Genomic DNA, 21151 nt, shown 5'->3' on the forward strand with positions numbered 1-21151 from the left:
AAGCACAATTAGATGAACATGACCTAGAAATAAAATATATGGAGTAAGAAGTAGAAGGGTTGCAAAAACAATGTTAAGAACTTCAAGCCCAATTGGCAAACCTCATACTTTAGTTGGAGGAGGAAAGAGCTAAGTTAGCCCTCTAAATATGGGATCTTGTTATTATGATATTTAGGAATCTTTTAGAGTGCCACTTTCTACAAAGTAGTTGGTAATAACTCTTTTTCTTTGAATGTACAATACTTTTTCTCACTAGATACATGTTGTACTTTTGTTTTTGGCTGCACTAAACTTTTCCCAAACTTTTCCCTCTTTTGGGAATGTAATTGTTCCTCAATCTATCTCTTGCCATGTATCAATCTCTTCATCAATTCACAAAGCCATAGTCCTAAAAGTGCAAACATGACCTGAAAGTTCAAACATCAATTAAACAAAGCCATTTAAGGCCTAAAAGTTCAAATGTGACCCACATGCTAGTAGCTACGCAGCATGTGGTAGGAAGAAATAAACTGAAATGCATTTAGTTTCCTTTCAAATTGTTATTTACAACTTAATTATGAAAGACAAAGACAAATCTACATCCCATGGTAGTTGCCATTCTAGTGTAGTGTGCTATGGAGTTATCTCGGATTTATACATTAAGAGTGTAAGGAGATTCATGTAGTGTTATGAACAATATGTTACATGTGTATAGAAATGCCTACTAAGTACGTGGACCAAATTGGCTGGCGAGCTGCTCTTCGTCGATGAAGAAGCCATGGAAGCCATAAGGGACGCGAGAAGGGAGAGTGATAGCAGAGAGGATATGGAGGGAAGGGGAACGAGCGTCCATGACGAGCAGCTCGGAGACCTGGGTGCTGTTGTTGTGGACGAAGCAGAGAAGGTAGCCGTCATCTTCTTCTTGACGTTGTTGTTGCTGTTTTTCTTCTTCTTCTTCTTCTGCGGCTGCTGCACCTGATGCTGCAACTGCCGGCTTGTCAGCAGGTGTGCGAGTACGAGGCCGTCGAGGGACGAAGAAAGGCTCGTTGCCGTGACAGTGCGGCCCGAACTCCCGTCGGCCGACCACGGCCCCCTCCTGCAGGTCCACCTTCACCACCCCGGTGAGCCCTGGGTAGAAGCCCGAGGCCAGATACGCGTACCTGCTCCGCCGCCCGACGTACTTCTGATTGATGGTGCCGAACTCGAAGTTGCCCTCGCAGATCGTCTTCCGGGACGCCCTGCCGGACCTCACGTTCAGCCGCACCTCCGTCAGCGTGCAGTTCGTCCCCGTCGCCGGGATCTCCAGGAAGCGTTCCGGCGGCGACAGGATGGACGTCACCAGCACCACGTCGTCACCGTCCTCCCAGGCGTTTACATAGTGGAGGCAGTTGCAGCCCGGGACGTCGAACCAGCGCGCTTCCGACAGGACCTCCGACGCGGTGCCGTAGCGCGGGAGGAGGCCCAGACGCGGCACCTTCGCCCCGTCGCAGACCACCGGCATGCGCCCGGCGACAAACTCCCAGGGCCGGACGACGAACTGGCTGTCGGGGAAGACGACGAACCGGCGCGTGATGGCAAAATCGTGCACCAGCGGCACGTCCAGCAGCGGCACGGACGCCTCGCCGGACAGAATCCCGTCGGCTGACACGCGGAAGACACTGAATGGTGGGAATGCCGGATTAATCCCGAAGGCCACCATCTCCCCCGTCGCCGGATCCACCTTCGGGTGCGCGCACATGTTTATCTTCGGCCAGCCGTTACCCTGCCGGAACTGGACACGCCCCGCCGTCTCCAGGTCCCCGGCCTCCGTCACCCGCACGACGTAGGGCATGTCGTCCTCCGACATGGACAGCACCTGGCCGTTGAAGTAGCCAACGCTAGTGTTCGACAGGCCCCAGCCCTCTGTAATTGTCACCAGCCCCGCCGCCACGCGCGCCGCCATTAGCGCCATGCGCGCCACCCCCGGCAACCCCCGGAGGGCGCCGAAGAACTTAGGGAAGAGGGGCCTGGCGGCGGCCTCCTCCTGGAGGTGGCGGCTTGTCTTGACGTAGCGCGCGCAGTAGGTGGCCCGGCCGCTCTTGATCCTGACGGCGTGCAGCATTCCGTCGCCGTCGAAGCTGTGGTAGCCCTCCCGGTCGCGCACGTGCACCGCGTTAGGCCCATTGCGTATGTAGATCCCGCTCAGGTCTGGCGGGAGCTGCCCCCTCATCTCGCGGCACTCCGTCGGCGGCGTCTCTCCTACCGGGCAGAAGTTGCCGGACAACTGCACTGCTGGATCCACATCCGACGCCAGCTCCTGCAAGCTGAGGACGGAGTTCACCAGCGTGTCCATCACATTGCAGAGTGTCGATAGGGCATTCTGATCATCCATGTTGGATGCGATCAGTTCGTTGTAATTCAGCTCAGCCGGCTTTGGAGTATGGATCACGCGAGGGGGAGCCTGAATTTGCATCTTCTCGACATGTGTCTTGTGGTCCTGTCTCACCCCGGCCTCTGCCGGGTTGCTTGAGGGAGGAAACAGCAGCTGGGATTGGGAGGCCTGGTCAGGCACTGATTCTCTCTGTGCAGCCTTCTCTTCCTGCAGCTCTTCTTCTTCTTCTTCTAGAGCTTGAAGGTGCGATCTATTGACAGAAGGTCTCAGAGACTTCTCATCGATGGACAAAGTGGCCTTGACAGTCAATGTATGAGTATGGGCATGTAAAGCGCTTTCTTTTGTGAAGGTAGGAAGCTTCGCCCCCAGAAAGCAAGAGGGGAGATGGAGGCACTGCATTCTGGGCGGGGCTGCAGCCTGCGAACAAAGCAAGATGGCAGCCTGCAGGCAGAGAGAGGCAGAACAAAGCCAAGAAACCTATACCTCTGTCTTAACCATATTATTTGCGATCAGGAGCTGTAAACTTATACGTCAGGTGGTGCCGAGGCTCGAGGCTCGAGGTTTGTCCAAACGTGCATGGGGCTCGGGGCTGTCGCCAAGATGGTGGGCCAGAGGCTTATCCAAATTATTGTTGATATTTGTGTGTGCAGAGCACTGTTGATATTTGTTGGTTGTAAAATTGTACGCCAACGCAACCTCTCACGAAGGACCGCAAAGGAATGCGCAATAATTGATACACGCCGCACGGCAACACTCAAATCGAGCGTAAAGGCTACTGAAAAGGCCAAAATTTCGGAGGCGAACGAGCTCCACATTTAGAGCCTTTGGTCGCACCAAGGCTTCCATCACTAAAGGGAAGAGCAAGGGAGGCGAAGTAGAAGAAGAAAAACGAAGAGCAATTTTTTATGTGGTAGGAGCAATCTGAAGATATTTTTAAAGTATATCCTAGTATTTTTGAAAATGAAAAGAAAGTATATTCCATGATTTTTGAAAATAAAAACACTTGAATTGGTGGTCGTATTTTGACATCTAAAAAAGAATGAGACCAGTTGGTTAGCGCTGTCAATGCTACACTACCACCCATAATTTTCAGGGGTTTAGTGGAGGAAATGCAAGGGGAAGCAACCCCCACTAACCCTACTAGTAGCGGCATGACCAAGAGCTAATAGGGGGAATAGGATTCCTGTCCCCCAATTAGCCACTCGAGCTCTTAGTACCTTGGGGACTATCTCTTTCTCGGCCTTTTAAGACCCTCAATACGAGTTGGGATCAATGGCCCAAACTACATCATATGCATACAAAAATTCACAAATGTTATTTTTTTCAAAAGAAAATGCGGTCTAAAAAATAAACCCAACCCTCTATGTAAATTGGGCTTGTCGAAAAATGATTGACATATAAATAGTAGCCCTCATCGCATGTGGTAAAAAATAGTTGTTAGGAAATGGTGCTGAAAAATAAGTTAAAAGTAGCCATCTTATAATTTCTCTTCATTATTTCCTTAAGTTTTTAAATCTCTCCCTAAAATTTTAAATCCTTAGACCCCAACTTTCGCAAGTTTAAGTATTTGTCTTGAACTTCCCTTTTTTATAGGCTTTCTTTCTTAATATTTTAAGTATTTGTCTTGAACTCCCCTTTATTTTTTAGTTGAACCTCCCTTATAGATTTGCAATTTTTTTTCCTTTCTTTCAATTGTAGGTTTTTATAATAAAAAGATTTTGTCAGTTCCTTGATCATATTATGACAAAAACAAAACCTAGATTTCACAATTAAAAAGTTTATTTTCTATTGTAATGATTCACTTCGCAGTAAATCTTGCTTTTTCATGAATGTTGGGCTTCTATTTATTCATGGACTTGGCCAAGACTTCAAACTTTCGAGCTTATTTCAAAATTTCACTTGTGGATAGAAAACCAACTTGATAATGTATTAAGAAGTTCAACATTCCAAAAATGGGTGATAGTTAACTCATGTCTAACCAATAATATGATGGTTTGCTTCCAACTCCAAGAGCCACATTGGACATATGAGCAAATTGACTTGTGAACCTATATATACAACTAGAGTAAAGAAGGGTAGCTGTGACATTGGATTGTAACATTGGACATGGCATGCATCTCAATAAAATGTGCCCCTTATTGCCCTCTTTCCCCCATTGGGACTTAAGCTACGAAGCATGCTTGATAGCTAACTTGCTTAAATGAAATAGCATGGTTGTTTCTCAAAACCATTTTTCTCTTTACCTACAAGTTCTCTCTTGTCAACTTTTATCTCCAAGACACTTATGACTCACTTAATAGCATTCTTAATAGTTTTATAGAATGAACTTCCTATTACATAAGCAATAAATGGAGGGGTTAGGCTTCCCCACCAAAAAGGGGAAAGTAAAACCATTGATCAAAACCAACTAATCAGGAATTTGAAGGAAATCTTTTATAGAATGTAATAGCTACCTTTACCTTTCTAGTAGCACCTAGCAAAGTAAGGCAAAACTTCATAGTATCTTCGACAAATAGTTGGCACGATAAGCTTTGTTAGTAGGCCTACTAAATGCATCTTGTTGGTTGTTATCCATGCTCACTTCGTGCTTTTGAAAGCAAATAGAAGCCATAAATTCCCTTTGCGATTCATGAAAGAAAAGTATAACCAACATATCACACACACACACACACACACACACACACACACACACACACACACACACACACACACACACACACACACACACACACACACACACACACACACACACACACACACACACACACACACACACACACACACACACACACACACACTCTCTCTCTCTCTCTCTCTCTCTCTCTCTCTCTCTCTCTCTCTCTCTCTCTCTCTCTCTCTCTCTCTCTAATGACTCCCCCTCCCAAAAAAGGACCCTTTGACACAATCTATAGTTCTTCATTTATTACTAGGCTTCCATGTCCAAATTCAAATTGAAAAAAAATTATATGCAAGCTTTAAGTGTTGCTATTTTTGATGCCTTTTGGTTTAAAAAGTTACAAGTTGTGAGCCCCATTTGATGTTAATGTAGATGAACTTTGATCCTTTTATGAGAGAGAGAGAGAGAGAGAGAGAGAGAGAGAGAGAGAGAGAGAGAGAGAGAGAGAGAGTATGTGGTTATACATGACATGTGTGTTGCATCTATATCCTTCTTTCCAATAGTAACACACACACACACACACACACACACACACACACACACACACAACACTTGTAACAACATAGTAGTACATGGCCATTTCTATTTCTCTTGTTTGTTTTTTTTTTCACTCCTAAATTAAAAGGGCCTTTAAAAGATTAAAAGAACCATCATTGTTAGACTTTGGGGTGAGCATATTAAGGCACACTACAAGATACAGGCCTCATACCGACGTTCAAAGCGATAAAGATGTTCATAAAAAAATTTGCCCCTGTTGTCGGTATTAGCGACGGCATAGAACCATTACTATAAGCGTTGCTATTAGCATCACTATTTGCGTCGCTATCATTTGTGTGGCTGATAACGATGCAAATAGCGACACTAATAGCGACGGTTTGTGACACAAACTGCGACACTAATAGTGACGCATGTAGTATATTTGCGACGCTAATAGCGACGGTTACGGAGATTTTTTTTTTGGTGGCAGGGCAGTCCTACCACAAATAGCACTACATGCTTTATTTGGGCCATATAAAAAAGTTACAGTAAAGTGTACAATGCTCCTCAAAATGAAGGCAAAGTGTACTTGAATCCATAAGACTGATACATAAAATAAATACAAGATCATGTAATGAAAGTGACGGTAGAATCATTGTAGGATACAAAGGATGATAATAACATAGTGCATAGAAAATGCCTACATAAATCACATGACCAAAAAAGACGAGGATGTGTGCTCCACAAATCCAAGGGCGAGATATAGATCCTCGCCATTCGAAAGCTTGTCTCGCCACAAAGGAGCATCGAACAAACTTTGCAAAAAAAGAAACAACTACACATCAGTCCACCATATAATAATGCATTTTAATTAAAATTAGTAACTACGAGCAAGAAAGATGAGTGACTTATTGGGCCACCGTGTGCATATAATCGGTCGATCAATACAGTGAGACCATGTCTCTCTGCATATCAAGTCTCTAGTGTAGTGGGATCACGGTTTGTAATGGAGTGCTATAAAGAAAACAAAATACAACTGTTAGAAACACGATTGTTAGTACAAGGGATATTGCAAAAAAATAAGTGAGAAGAACAAAAGAAAAACTTACAAAGTCCTCCGGATAAGTCCTGTGGTGGCCACTCCCAAGATGATGGACCACTCCTAACTCTCCAGTCGTGCCCTTGTTGGCTTGTGTTGCTATCTCCAACGTCTCGGAGAATCTATAGCCTCTTCCTTGAGTTGATGCCAGTCATCTGCATCTAGCCACTCAGGCTTTAAGGCCCCACTCTTAAGTGCCTTGCGTGTGTCCGATCGTTTGTGACATGTATGCATGCATGCAATCCATCATCCAGTGTGTGGAAAACCTATCTGTTGTGGTGGGTACTGGAAACTCCTCATACAAGGATGCTACTATGTAGTATTTGCTCCCCTCCGGTATGTTCTTCCAATGATCCAAGACGTTGTGCCGAAAAACTTGTTGGCACAACTCTCTCATACAAGCCATCACCCTCCTCCCCTCATTCATGATGATGGCTCCTGTCCTATCATCTAGAAGGTATCTATACCCCTCTGGGGTATGCCTAAGATGTATCCTCTCCCACCTGTGATCGCACTCCTCTTGGGCATATCCAAGAGACCCTTGTATATTTGGTATACATACGGGGGTGGTACCTCTCGGAGTAGCATCCATAGGGGTGCCACCTGCGGACGACTAAGCAAAAGTTGGAGTGACTAGAGTAGACTTCCCCACAGGTGTGACAAATCTCACAGGTGACGCAACTCTAGTAAAATGACGAGATGGAGATACTGCGTCGATACCTCCATAACAACCACGTGAGCCATGCTCTCTTGAATCTTCACGAGAGCGAGGAGTAGCACCTGTATCTTGAGCCGACTGCATCCACATCTCTGTAGTATCCCCCAGAACCACTCCCTCCGCCTGGCCCAAGTTTGGAGCGTCGAGCTCATGTACTAGAAATCAAAGCATCAGAGCACACTGAAGTAGATCTAATAGAACAGCTTGACGGTGTCCGAGATATGGCTCCTGGTCCACCATATCCCTAAATCGAGCCATTTGATATGGAGACATACGTGTGAAGATCTCCTATAGCTCCTCGTCACTCATCCCTCGACTCATCGTGCGGATCTAAATATCCACAAAGTTCACTTGCATAGACAAAAATTGATTTTAGCATAATTAGTATAAATCAAGCAAAGCACGATAATATAAATCTTAAAATAATGATCTTACTTAAAACGCAAATCTTATGTACCCTTATAAGTGATTCATCAACGAATTAAGTAGGTGGATGCTCCAAGTATGATGTACCCTATGGTCCCATGTCAATCTCCTGACACAACTCCACATACACTGGAAGGTCGATAAAAAGGTCACCACAAAAGGATGAGTCCACCTCGTTCTCAAAGAATTCTTGGTCTCCTGTCTTTCCATCATTGTTACCAAATTCTAGCTCCTCTACACGCTCCAAGCTTTCGGCGGCCTCCACCCCCTACAATATCGACCTCTCTATTTGCATACTGTCCTCATCTACATTGAGAACATTGCTTTCATCATATACTCTTGCACTTCGGGGAGTTGGAGGTACAATATACCACCATTGAGGTTATCAGGGGTTTGGATAGAAAATTACATTTTCAAAATCACGTACAAGAGAGATTTAACTTTTGTGATATGTACCATGTTGTAATAAAATAAAAAAAACTTGAGTTCATGTACTTGTTCACAATGGGTCGGCAATAAAAACATGTTGCGCAAATCCATCCATCTTTTTTCGAAATCTATTTTAAGAAATCCAGACGGACCTCGTCGAACTGTTGCCCCAACTCCTTCAAGTACTACTTTGAACCGCTGCACATCGAATAGGATCATGGAGAATCTATGGTAATCCACCATGATAATACTTTGCAAGTTCCCAGAATACTCCATCTCATCTATAACGGTGTTTGGATCCATTGCTCGTCGTCAGCTCTCTTGCTTGAACTTTGCCATGATACCATAATCTGTTGTGAAGCGCATTTTGTCAATACTCTCCATGCGAAAATATCGTATATGCGACCACATATTTTGTACTGTACATTGAAACAATCAATTAGTTGTCGCATATAAAATCTAGATACGACAAACCCTAAACACGTTGTTACCTTTGGACAATATCCCCTTGAGAATTCCCACTTCCTCAGTTGAGATCTCCGGCCCTTCACGAGACGCTGTAGTCAAAGCTCCATACAACCATTGCGTTGACATAAACTGCGGCATCTCCTTCATGCCCTCGGGATATCGAATCAGTCGATGGCATGTACTACATCGAAATTCAGATCACGCTTCTTCGCAATCTTTCCTGGCTTGCTTGTACCTAGCGAGCCACGTCTCCATGGAAGCATGGTGCAACATACAAAAACAATTCAATTTCTCCTCCATTGCAGCATCCATTCTTTTTTCCACCCCATTTTTAACCACCACATCTCCGATCAGTCTATCGTCCTTCAACGACCATAGCATATTGTTGTCTGAATCCACCATTGGTAGCCACTGTGAAATATGCACTAACGCCTCAGACACCAACCAACCTTCAGCCATGCTACCTTCTGGCTGAGCTCGTTGTCGCACAAAGCCTTTCAGGGTTTTCATGAAGCACTCTAAGAAGAACATCCATTGCGTATGGATAGGTCCAACAATCTCCACTTCATCTACAAGATGCATTAGAAGGTGGATTTGTATCGTTATCATGTTGGTGGGCAAGTACTTCTCAAAGAGAGAGACCATCTCCACTGCTTCTTGCCTTGTGGATTTAATAGAGGATGTGTTGAATCTCCTTCTGTGAGATCCATTGCACTAAATTTGACAACATGTAAATCGCTCTGCGTATTTCTGGAGTAAGGCATCCTGCGATCGTGATCAGTAGTACAAACTGCCACAAATGAAGAAGCATTATGAACAACGACTACACTCCAAATAGCAAAATACGTAGCCTACTTACAATCCATTTGTAGTACAAACCTCACATATCTTATGCTAATCATGGGATTTTAGCCCTAATAATTGGTCATCTTTAAAAAATGCGGACGTGAGAGAATGCATCATATCCATTGGAGTGCGGATAGACTTGATAATTTGCTTCACAAGGTGCTCTTCTTTAGTGGACAAAACCCAAGGAGTGTGAGGTAGCTATAAGCGACCATCAGCGCCACTCGATTGCAACCAAAGCATCTCCATCTTGCCTACCTCCTTCAAATCCATTTGTGCCCTTGTAGTGTATCTCTTTCCTATGATGTGGTCCCATAGTAAGCTACCCACATTATTGAAAATATGCATGGGATCTAACAAGTGGTTGATCTATAAGGGGGTCCAATGCGACAACTCATAGGAAACTGAGAACCGTCACATTCCATTTGGATATGACTCTGTGTGGACCATTTTCAGCTTGTACCAGCTTTGGGTGTTCATTCGTGTTGGAGGTCGTCCAAGAAAACCTTCCCTCAGTTCATGACCCTTCGGCAAGAAAGCGATGTGTCCTTGATATACCATCTTCTTCATGGTTCGTGACCTTCGGGAGTCTAACTGTGGCCCACACAATGGATATGCATGATAACCTAAGGTAACCATACCTTTCCCAACACCTCTATACAATGAATACAGACTTGAACGAGCTATGATAGATATTACCAACAAGAACATAGATATTACCAACAAGAATGGAAGTCTACTTACTTGAGCACAATCCCGGAAAGTCATGCATGGTCCACATGAGAATGGCTCGTATATTGGCAGAATGTCAACCATCAGGCTTGCTCATATTTTCCAGGATGATCCCCTCCTCCCAAAAAATTGTAAGCTCATCAAGTAATGGATGAAGATACACGTCCATATTCTTGACTTTGTAGCGACCAGGAGCGAGCAAGCTAAGGATGAGGTATCCTTCTTTGTAGAAAGCCATGGAGGGATATTGTAGTTAACAAGGACTATAGGAGGCCACACACTGTAAGAAGTTGAGCACAGACCGAATGGCTTTCCGCCATCCATAGTAAGACCGAGCCAAAGATTCCTTAGCTCTCGGGCAAAGCTTGGAAAGTCAATGTGGCTCCATGTGCATGAATCCATTGAAATTCATTGGATTCCATCTGTGAATCTATTCTGTGCATGCCAGGTTGTCAAGCTTGCCATGCCGGATATACAAAACATGTGATGTATATAGGGGGTTAAGTGGAAAGTGTCTAAGAACTTTTTGAGGGATGGTTTGCCCTTGCAAGTCTTGTCGTTACGTGTGAGCACCACATTTTGGACATGTCTCCATAGTCTCATATTCTCCTTGAAACAGTACACAATCATTGACACATGCATAGATGTTGTTGTAGTCCACGCTAAGCTTTCGTAAAACATATCGTGCATCATCACAAGACTCAGACATGGTATTTGCAAGTGGTAATATATGATACTTTAGCAATCTGAAAAGAAATTATAAAACACCTTGCAAAAGAACAATTGTTTTTTAAGATGGTGCCAAAAAGAAATCAATGAAGCATACGTAGAAGGTACTGAACAACTCAGTCACACTCGCATTGCTCCACCAATATTTTACTTGCACAGTTAGGAGTGCAAGCAGTGTCTTCAGGCGAGATACTCGGCACCCATCATATAATGGTATGGATGCTTCCTCTCTAAGTGGATCAGATGTCTTGATATCCATGGATATCAATGCATTGATCATTGCCTCCATCTCACGCTCCAAGATTATAGGAAAGTTTGAAAGGCTGCCTATCTCCTTTGGTATTGATGGTATAGATTGGGTAGTGCCTTCCAAGTGGTGGATTGGTTTAGGCACTCCATCCATCGCAGGCCCATGAACTCTTTTAACTGGCCACAAAAGGTGCACTCTTCCTTGGGATGAGATGTCACCTCCTTGCAATAAATTTTACGGCCACATTCAATGTTTTTGTATATGATATTCAATTAGTTTGCGAATACAATACATGATTGATATACACTTTTCTTACAGTTTTCTCAAAATTTGAGATTGCCTTATCAATGTGATCACTAATTGAAACTCGCCCAAGTGTCGTACGTATTCTATCGACAATCAATATTTTTGTCTAATTGCTAGCTTGCATTGAGAGCAAGGACATGGGATACATTGATTAATATATGCCTCATGATCCTGAACATCATGGCCTTCATCGTTTCCATTTGGTCTACGTTACGACAAATAATTTATTTTTGTTATCATCATTTTTTTTCTTAAATTTTTTGAGAAGGGATTTCTTCTCTTATAACTCAACAAAATTAACGTATGTAAAGTCTTCATTCACCTACGGACGGCCTACAGTATGTAAAGTCTAATATGCTATGTATGGGGGCGAGGGACTAGCTACCCTATGTTGGAGTATTCCCCATCTCGTGGTATTGCACCAGACCTCACTGCCTTTTTTCCTTTATGTGCGACTTGATATGCAGAGCATAGGAGGAGGTAGGGCAAAGCATATCAATAAAACCATCCATTCACCTCCAAGTCCAATCTCTCTTTTGCTTTATCGAGCCTAGAGACACATGCTTTCTACGCCTTCTCGAAGTGTCAAACACACCTAAGGTGGTGCTACTACTACTACCACTACTACCACTACTACCACTACCACTACCACTACCACTACCACTACCACTACTACTACTACTACTACTACTTGCTTTATCGGGCCTGGAGACACATGCTTTCTACGCCTTCTCGAAGTGTCAAACACACCTAAGGTACATCCTTAACTACTACTACTACTACTACTACTACTACTACTACTACTACTACTACTACTACTACTACTACTACTACTACTACTACTACTACTACTACTACTACTACTACTACTACTACTACTACTACTACTACTACTACTACTACTACTACTACTACTACTACTACTACTACTACTACTACTACTACTACTACTACTACTACTACTACTACTACTACTACTACTACTACTACTACTACTACTACTACTACTACTACTACTACTACTACTACTACTACTACTACTACTACTACTACTACTACTACTACTACTACTACTACTACTACTACTACTACTACTACTACTACTACTACTACTACTACTACTACTACTACTACTCGCCTTTCTGAAGTGTCGAACGCACCCAAGGTGCACCTTTAAAAAAACCTCTCTCTCTCTCTCTCTCTCTCTCTTCTACTTCTACTACTACTACTACTACTACTACTACTACTACTACTACTACTACTACTACTACTACTACTACTACTACTACTACTACTACTACTACTACTACTCGCCTTTCTGAAGTGTCGAACGCACCCAAGGTGCACCTTTAAAAAAACCTCTCTCTCTCTCTCTCTCTCTCTCTTCTACTACTACTACTACTACTACTACTACTACTACTACTACTACTACTACTACTACTACTACTACTACTACTACTACTACTACTACTACTACTACTACTACTACTACTACTACTACTACTACTACTACTACTACTACTACTACTACTACTACTACTACTACTACTACTACTACTACTACTACTACTACTACTACTACTACTACTACTACTACTACTACTACTCGCCTTCCTGAAGCGTCGAACACATATTACTACTGCTAGTACTCGCCTTCTCGAAGCATCGAACACACCCAAGGTGCACCTTTAACAAAAGCTCTCACTATTGCTGCTACTGCTGCTACTACTGCTACTGCTACTGCTACTACTACTACTCGCCTTCCCGAAGCGTCGAACACACCCAAGGTGTACCTTTAACAAAACATCTATTTCTCTCTCTCTACTACTTCTACTACTACTGCTGCTGCTGCTACTACTACTACTACTACTACTACTACAACTACTACAACAAACAATAAAAGAAGAAATTAAAGAACAAGATCTTACCCTCTCTTTGTTTTTCATCCATTCCTTCTCCTCTCTTCTTCTCTCGCTCCCTCCCTCTCTCTTTCTTTCTTTCTTTATTATGTTTCATGTTTATTTCCTCTCTCTCTCTCTCTCTTGTTCTTTCTTTCTTTTTATCTCTTTCTCTCACTCTCTCATTTCTTCTCTTTCTCCCTCAATACACATCATTCTTAACAAAAACAAACAAAAGAAAATAAGAAAAAATAAGAACAAACCAAGAGGGAGCAATGCACTCACATCAAAGGCTCGAGGATGGATTCGGCGGCTCCTCTTTGCAAGGGTGGCTCCTCTTTGCCTTGGGACTGGGAGCTGTAGCCAACAAATACTTGTCTTCGGGAAGCTGCTTCAAATTTATCACGATGATCCTTGGGAATGTGAACATAAGCATCACACCCAAAGACCCTAAAATAAGAAACATCGGGCTTAGTCCCAAAGTAAGCCTCAAAAGGTGTCATCCCATCAACGGCCGAAGTGGGGGATCAGTGTAGTTCACTCTCTCTTTCGCTATTTTGCACAAAATACTGCGCTTAGGTTTCGGCCTATTTTTTTTCGTTTGAGTACCGTCAAAATAACGACGGCAATTTACGACACCACTAATTTACGTTGCAAATGGCCGTCGCTAATTTACGTTGCAAATGTCCGTTGCTAATTTACGTTGCAAATGGCCGTTGCTATTCCTTTATATCCTTGTAATGGCAGAGAAAGAGGCCACGGATGTCCCCATTGAGAAGGTCTACAATGAGTTGAGGTATTCATGGGCTCAACCATATATATTACTAAAATGAGCTCCTTTTTTGTCTCTCTACTATGCATATCCTTCCACACTTAGCAACCCTTCCACTCAATCCATCATTATTTATTTACTAGTGGGCTTCCATCCAAGTTCAATTTGAAAAGAATTTGCATGTAAGCTTTAAGTGTTGCTATTTTTGATGCCTTGGATATTGTGTTGGTTCAATAAGCAACATTGATGAGGATCCTTTGATTTGAGGGTAGATTTTCTTTGGCCCTTTGATGCAATAGTAGGGGGACACATGATCATTTCTCTCTCCCCCTTTTTTTAGTCTCCATTCTTAGATTGGAAGGGCCTCAAAAAGACTTAACATATTGCTCATCCCATAGGTTGATCTTAAGGATTTGAATCCCTTAAAAAAACCATATTGGTTCTTCATTCACTATTCTCTCTCTCTCTCTCTCTCTCTCTCTCTCTCTCTCTATTTTTGATCATGTACTTCTAAAAATTTGTGTGTGAGTGTGAAAAATTTAGGCTTAAGAGTTTTTTAGAGTTTCATAAGGGCATGACTTCATAAGTTAAAGTTTGCATAAAGTGGCAACTAAGAATTGTTAAAGTTGGAAAAGTCACTTTGATTGTAGCACAAGTGAAAGAAAGGACCAAAAAAGAGGACTAAATACCAAGTTACTCTCTAAAAATACAATTATCCTACCATGCTTCTACACCATGGCTTCAAGCTACTTATCTTCATGTGTATTGGTAGGTAAAATCTCTTGACAAGGTGAGATTTAAATGTCTATGCCATGTGGTTGTGTGGATAACATAAAAAGGCAACTACAACACAAGGAACATATGAAAAGCATTTGCTATTTTATAACAACTCATTTTTAAACATATATGTATGCCTATTATACATATACAATACCTTGACATTGACACAAAATACTTGCTTGTGACATCCACTCATAATTTCTCATTGCATATGTGAAGTCTCAGAAAATAGTACTATTTAAACTCTTAACTATAATTACAAAAGCAAAAAGACACAACACTGCAATGTGTTTGGAAACCATAAATATATATCAATTTAGGGCCAGTTTCTCTTCATACAGTTCACATGTTTATAAATATTAAAGTGAGTAACTCATATCAAAGTCAACAACTCATTGAAATTAGAGAACATTTGATGGTACATATGGTCCAAGTAAATGTGAGATGGGATATAAAATAGTAAATGAGCAACTAAGGCAACGATAAATACAAAAAACTTAATTAGTGGAAATATTTAAATGAAGTGATGTCACAACAATGTACGTAAAGATTTGTAACTATCATGAGAAATACTTGCTTACCTATACCTCATACATATTAAGATCTCTCCATGTATGTCAGTGTGTGTGTCAATGTGTGTATATATGTTAAGGTAGCACAGAGTTTACATGGCTTTTAGCTAAAACCTATGTAAATAATTCTTAGATCAATTTTTGTGGTTGTAGGTAGTCCTTAGGATGGATCTGTGTTGTTATGAATATTGGCTTTGTTGATTTACATAAGTAATTTGGCTATTATGTTTTATGTGGATTTTTATTTTTGCTCATCCATTGCATAATCACGATTTGTTGCACATGTAAAAGTGCTAGTTGCATTGTGCTAGGTGGATGATAGTGGAATTAATGTGTTTTGTATTTTTAGTGGGTAGATTATTAAATTGGATAATTAGAGAAAATTATGATTTTTATATTATATTACCAAGGGAGCACTATATGGAGCACAAATTATATTTTTAACATTTTGAAATGTATTATTTATGCACTTAGTGTGCAAGACATTTCATATCTTGTATGCTTCTAAGTCTATAGCTACACACGCTAATATGGAAGGAGGGGGGCCTAATATCAAGCCTCTAAGACTTCAATTCTAGTAGCACCCGTGATTTGCATTGTTGGTTCCAACAAACTTTGACAATTGAACTAGCTTTAGACTTTGATATAGCCATTGTCAATTATAGGCAACTGACGAATAAAATGAGAAAAGGTAGATCTTTCTTTTCTTTAAAATTTCCAATTTCTCTAGAAGACCTCCTTACTAAGCATCTTCAATTAAAGACCAAGGTCTTTGTGCATGTGTAGTAGAGCATGAGTTGCATAGGATTGGTTCATACACTAGATTTTACCCTTCAACTTGCAGACCATACCCTATCTATACCATAAGTCACTTCTTCTACTCTTGCTACAAGATCCCAATTTTTTTAAAAAAACTTCTATTTCAACTTGAAAGTCATGGCACTTGATGACAATGATGATTATTCTCCCCTACTCAAAAGTACTCTTAAGCACAAGTAGAAATGCTACAATATGATTAAGCTAAGGTCACTGCTAATTGCAAATGTAAAAGGCTCCATAATTTTTGAAAATATATTTTGGTGTAAATCAATTGGATATTTTATTGAGAGCCGGATTCCCTCCCATGCGAATTGTATCAAACTAAGCAACACCATAAGAGTATGATGTGCACTAGTTAATTTTTTCATAAAACTAAGGTATAGGTGCATGCAAAAGGAGCAAAGACTAGCCATGTGGCCACAATGGTTTCAATTGACATTCAGTCCACAAAATAATTTATTTTTTCTTGATCTCTACAATGAGGGTAGAGGTCAGATTTTCACATCACCATGTCTTATTGATAAAATTGAAAGGAAATAAGCAACAAAAAGTTTTGGCCCACGAAGGCTAACAATCATTGTGCTTACAAAAGAAACAAGGGGAGGAAACCAATTGAATAATTATGATTGCAATTACAAATGCCATTCTCTTGATCAACATAAAATTTGGCTTGAAGTAGGTACATTTGAAATAGTAGGGCCAACATATTGAGACAAAAGTGTTTAAAGACACATAGTTCACTCATAACTAATTTGTGATCATGCTATATTTGGTGTTTGAATTTGGCCACCATTCTATCCATTTTTGAGTGAATACAAAGCACACTAAAAAATTTGTGGATAGCTATGATAATGTAATGTGCTTGTCCATTAGTTGTCCAAGCACGTTTTTAGCAATGCGCATGGCACTCCTATGGAATGTCACAGGGTTTGTTGCCTAGGGTTTCTTGAGTCCGCCTCGCAACGGAACGTCCACGGCTGAACCCACTAAGATGGACCTAAACCTTGGGTTCCTAGTGGACAAGGTCTCTTGATAGCATTCTAGCGTCGGATTCTGGACATCCTTCTTTATGCAGAGATACCCAATCCAAAGCAGATCCATACTGCACTTGGTTCAAAGAGAATGGGAAACAAGAGGGATGCGCTGCTCAACCTCTCTGCCCGTAGGGCATAGTCCCATTCCGGTCCCCTAAAACAACATGAATTAAGCAATGCCTAAAGGTCGAACGATGATAAAATCTTGTGAGAAGCCTCCCAGTTCTTTGGAACCACCTTGCCGTAGAAGAGACCCGTCACAGATTCCACCCACTCGCTTCCCTTGATAGCTTTAGTTTTCTAAATAGGTCCTACCACATTTATGTGCGACACTTAAAAAATCAGCTTCGTTAATTAAGCCTTTTAGGGAACAGGGTTCATTTCCGTAATTTATAGCATAGATACGAAAATAGAGCAAGTAATTCTTTGGACAAACAAGCTCAAACAAGCTCATTAACTTATCTTCAAGTTAATCTTTGTCTCCTGCCCATACAGGAGAATTATATATCCCCTTCTATCCAATAGAAGTACCCCTTCTACCCTGTAGAAGTAACTGGTCCAAATCACATGGCACCACAATTTCCATCCATTATCTAGAATAGGATCTTCCAATACCTCCAAATGTTGGGCTCATGGCAGCCTACAACTCTGTCGTCCTGGACTCGGCAAGGGGTGTCCAAAGCTCCACTAAAGCCAAGCGATCTAGAAGTGAGACACAATTTCTGTGGTTGGCCTTTTCACCACTCGACCTTCGGCCCGTGAATCGAGTAGTGCCCTCTCGAGTTGAAACTCAGTATGACCTTGGAGATGATTCACCCACACAAAATATCCTTCCTTAATTAATCCAATTAAGAATCAAGCACAATCAAGGCAATCAGCCTAATATCATATTCCAAGATAACATTCATTTATTCCCATGGCAACTTGTCATTACAGAACCCTACCATGCATTTACCATCAAACACAAGCACTTGGAATAATCATCCTGGAATAATCATTCAGATCACATTTCAACAATCAATTTAATGCAAAAGCATATAGGACATTATTTGATCAATCAATAAAACAATGGTATCCTTTTTTCCAAACATTGCAGGAATAGTCGCGATAACTTTTCCATCACGTATTTGCTCTCCCCCTTGGGATCTAAGCAATTACATGAAAAATTTACTTAACACTTTCTCTATTTGACTAGGACATATATCGAAGTTTCAACATTGCTCAAGATGTGAGTTCTAATACTCCCTTACTTTGACTGTAACCAAACCTTCTTCCTAACGAGTACAAAAGCATCGGTCTTTCCTTTGACTTAGGGTTTCCTAACCCTTGAGTCCTTCCTTTTCCTTTGAGGCCTAGAGTTGTTTGTATCCATTCTAGTCCCTGAATAGGATTGATAACATTGTGGCTATCGGACAGATCTCAAGACATCTCAGTTTTAGTCCTTATGATCGCCATTTGTATTAACTATGCATAACATGAAGACTCCTAATCTATCAACCATAAGCTATTAATGAGAACTTGGACGAAGGTCTAGAGCTTCGATAACAATTATTTTCTAGACTAAGTTGCTTGCCATGCAATCCGCCAAGCATGCAAGTTGCAACTTATACCTTCAAAGAAAGGAAAACACACCTATTATTGCGAGGACATGCTTGAAACCTTAAATGTTGTTTATGAATTCATTGCGTAGTGTCTAAACACAATTAACTCCTCTTGATACATGCATTTTGGGAATTCAATCTTTCGAATACTTACGATGCAGTTTATCATTTTCAATGTCCTATTCTTACACGGCATAATACAGATCTAATGTGAGAAATTAAAGCAAGCATCTATTAATTTGGAAATACATTACTTACTATTGGTATCTCATGCGGATTGGCAATGATGCCCTCACCTGAGCCTTCTGAGGGATTGCCATCTGGGTGCGACAATTTCTGCGTGGGCGCCATCCTCGATCTCTTCTCTTTTTTAGATGTGCTTTGCACAGGACTTCCACATCTTGTACTTGATTAGCAAGGGCCAAGTGGGGAGCAAGATGATCTTGCGATCGAAGGAGTAATCATGTGGAAATGGGGTATGGGTCCACGGCCAATGGGAGAGAAGGAATGCGTGTGGACACCCTCTTTCATGCAATAGATGAACGTGGGTTTGCATGATGGGGGTCAGAATGTTATCTCCGCAGGCATTTCCAAGTGCAGCTTTCGCGACTTCCGCATTCATAGCTCCCAAACTTCTCCTCTTAGGGCCCATGATGGATGCATGTTTCTTTGAGTAGAACTTCAATGGACTTGAGGGTTGCATCATCTAGCTTTGAGTAGCTAGGATGGAGATAGTAGAGCCTTCGCAAGAGATGAGAGAGACTTTGACTCCACAAGAGGTGATAGAGTAGGGCCTTTGAGATGATACCCTCCTCTTCTATTAATTATTATTATATATATTTTTTCTTTCTTTGTCTCTCTTCTATCTTCTTCTCTCCCTCAACTTCTTCCTTTCCTCTCTCTATCATTGTCTCTTCTTCTTCTTCTTCTTCTCTTTCTCTCCCTCTCTCTTCCTCTCACCCTCTCTCTCCCTCTTCTTATCTCTCTCTCTTCTTCTTCCTCTTCTTCTTCTCTCTCTCCCTTCTCTTCTTCTTCTCCTCCTCCTCCTCCTCCTCCTCCTCCTCCTCCTCCTCCTCCTCCTCCTCCTCCTCCTCCTCCTCCTCCTCCTCCTCCTCCTCCTCCTCCTCTTCTTCTCCTTCTTCTTCTCTGCAACGTCCTGGCCCCTCCTCTAAGGCTTCGTATATCTTTTTATTATGACTGGGGGGTTTTATAGTGGGAAGGGGGGATAATATGGGGGGCGTGATGGAGGCCCTCCCCTCCATGTGGGCAACTAGGGTGGAGCTGCCGCCATGCAGTCCACTCCGTCATCATCATCACCTTCACTTCCTCCTTGTGCTTGTCACTACCCTTCGCCACATTGTTTGGTTTTTGCAGCTCCCCCTCCCTCCACTAGCTAGTAGCATCGACAAGGGGGGAGGGGGCGTGAAAAAAATTGATTAATTTTTATTTAAGCTAAGGGGGGGTTTCGTATGCAAGAGCGTGCAGAACATTACAATAACTTGACAACACTTCATATTTTGGAAATAACTCTTGCATATAATCTCTGATTGAGGTGTTTTAGAGCTCAAAATGAAGAGTACAACAAGAACTAAAGATTTGAGCAATCACAAAGTTGATTCTCTGTAACTTTTAGTTCTTTATTTTACATAGAATAGAATAGTTTTGGTTTGAATAGCAAGTATTCATAACAGTTAATGTTAATGTATTGAATGTCATATGCTGTTTGGGTATGCTACATGGTTATATTAATGCTTAATATTATTGTTTATAGAATGAAGGGTTCCATCATAGTCTAGTGGCTCAAATGAGGTCTTTGTAGCTTTAGAGACATGTGCTTGGAAGAAGAAGTCTAAGGCCCATTGCTATCACTATGGTAAGGAGGGGCATTTACGCAAGAACTGCAAAGAGTTAATAGCTTCAAGAAAGAAAAAGGAGAAGAAGATGAAGAAGCAAGATATAGACTCCTTTGTCGGGTCATTTGCCTCCTTTGATTTTGAGTTGGATTCTTTGGCCTTGGCTAAGGCCAAGGCATGAAAAAGATCATATTCTTTAGTCTAAGGGTAGGGCTTGGCAGTCCCTCTTGCTTTCTAGTGCATGTGATGCAATTATCTTTCATGACTCTCCACTACTAGAGAGGGAGTGTGAGAGGGTGGGTGAGGTGGGGTAGA

At 41.8% G+C, this 21151-nt stretch overlaps 1 pseudogene; it reads right to left on the minus strand.

The window, feature by feature from the left end:
* Window positions 1-703: 703 nt before the first annotated feature.
* LOC148037184 (zeaxanthin 7,8(7',8')-cleavage dioxygenase, chromoplastic pseudogene) lies at window positions 704-2749 on the minus strand (annotated as a pseudogene).
* Between the last annotated feature and the right edge of the window lie 18402 nt (window positions 2750-21151).

The sequence above is a fragment of the Lygodium microphyllum genome, chromosome 4, assembly GCF_053477565.2.
Source record: "Lygodium microphyllum isolate KBCC chromosome 4, Lygodium_microphyllum_v1.1.10, whole genome shotgun sequence".
In the NCBI taxonomy this organism is placed as follows: Eukaryota; Viridiplantae; Streptophyta; class Polypodiopsida; order Schizaeales; family Lygodiaceae; genus Lygodium; species Lygodium microphyllum.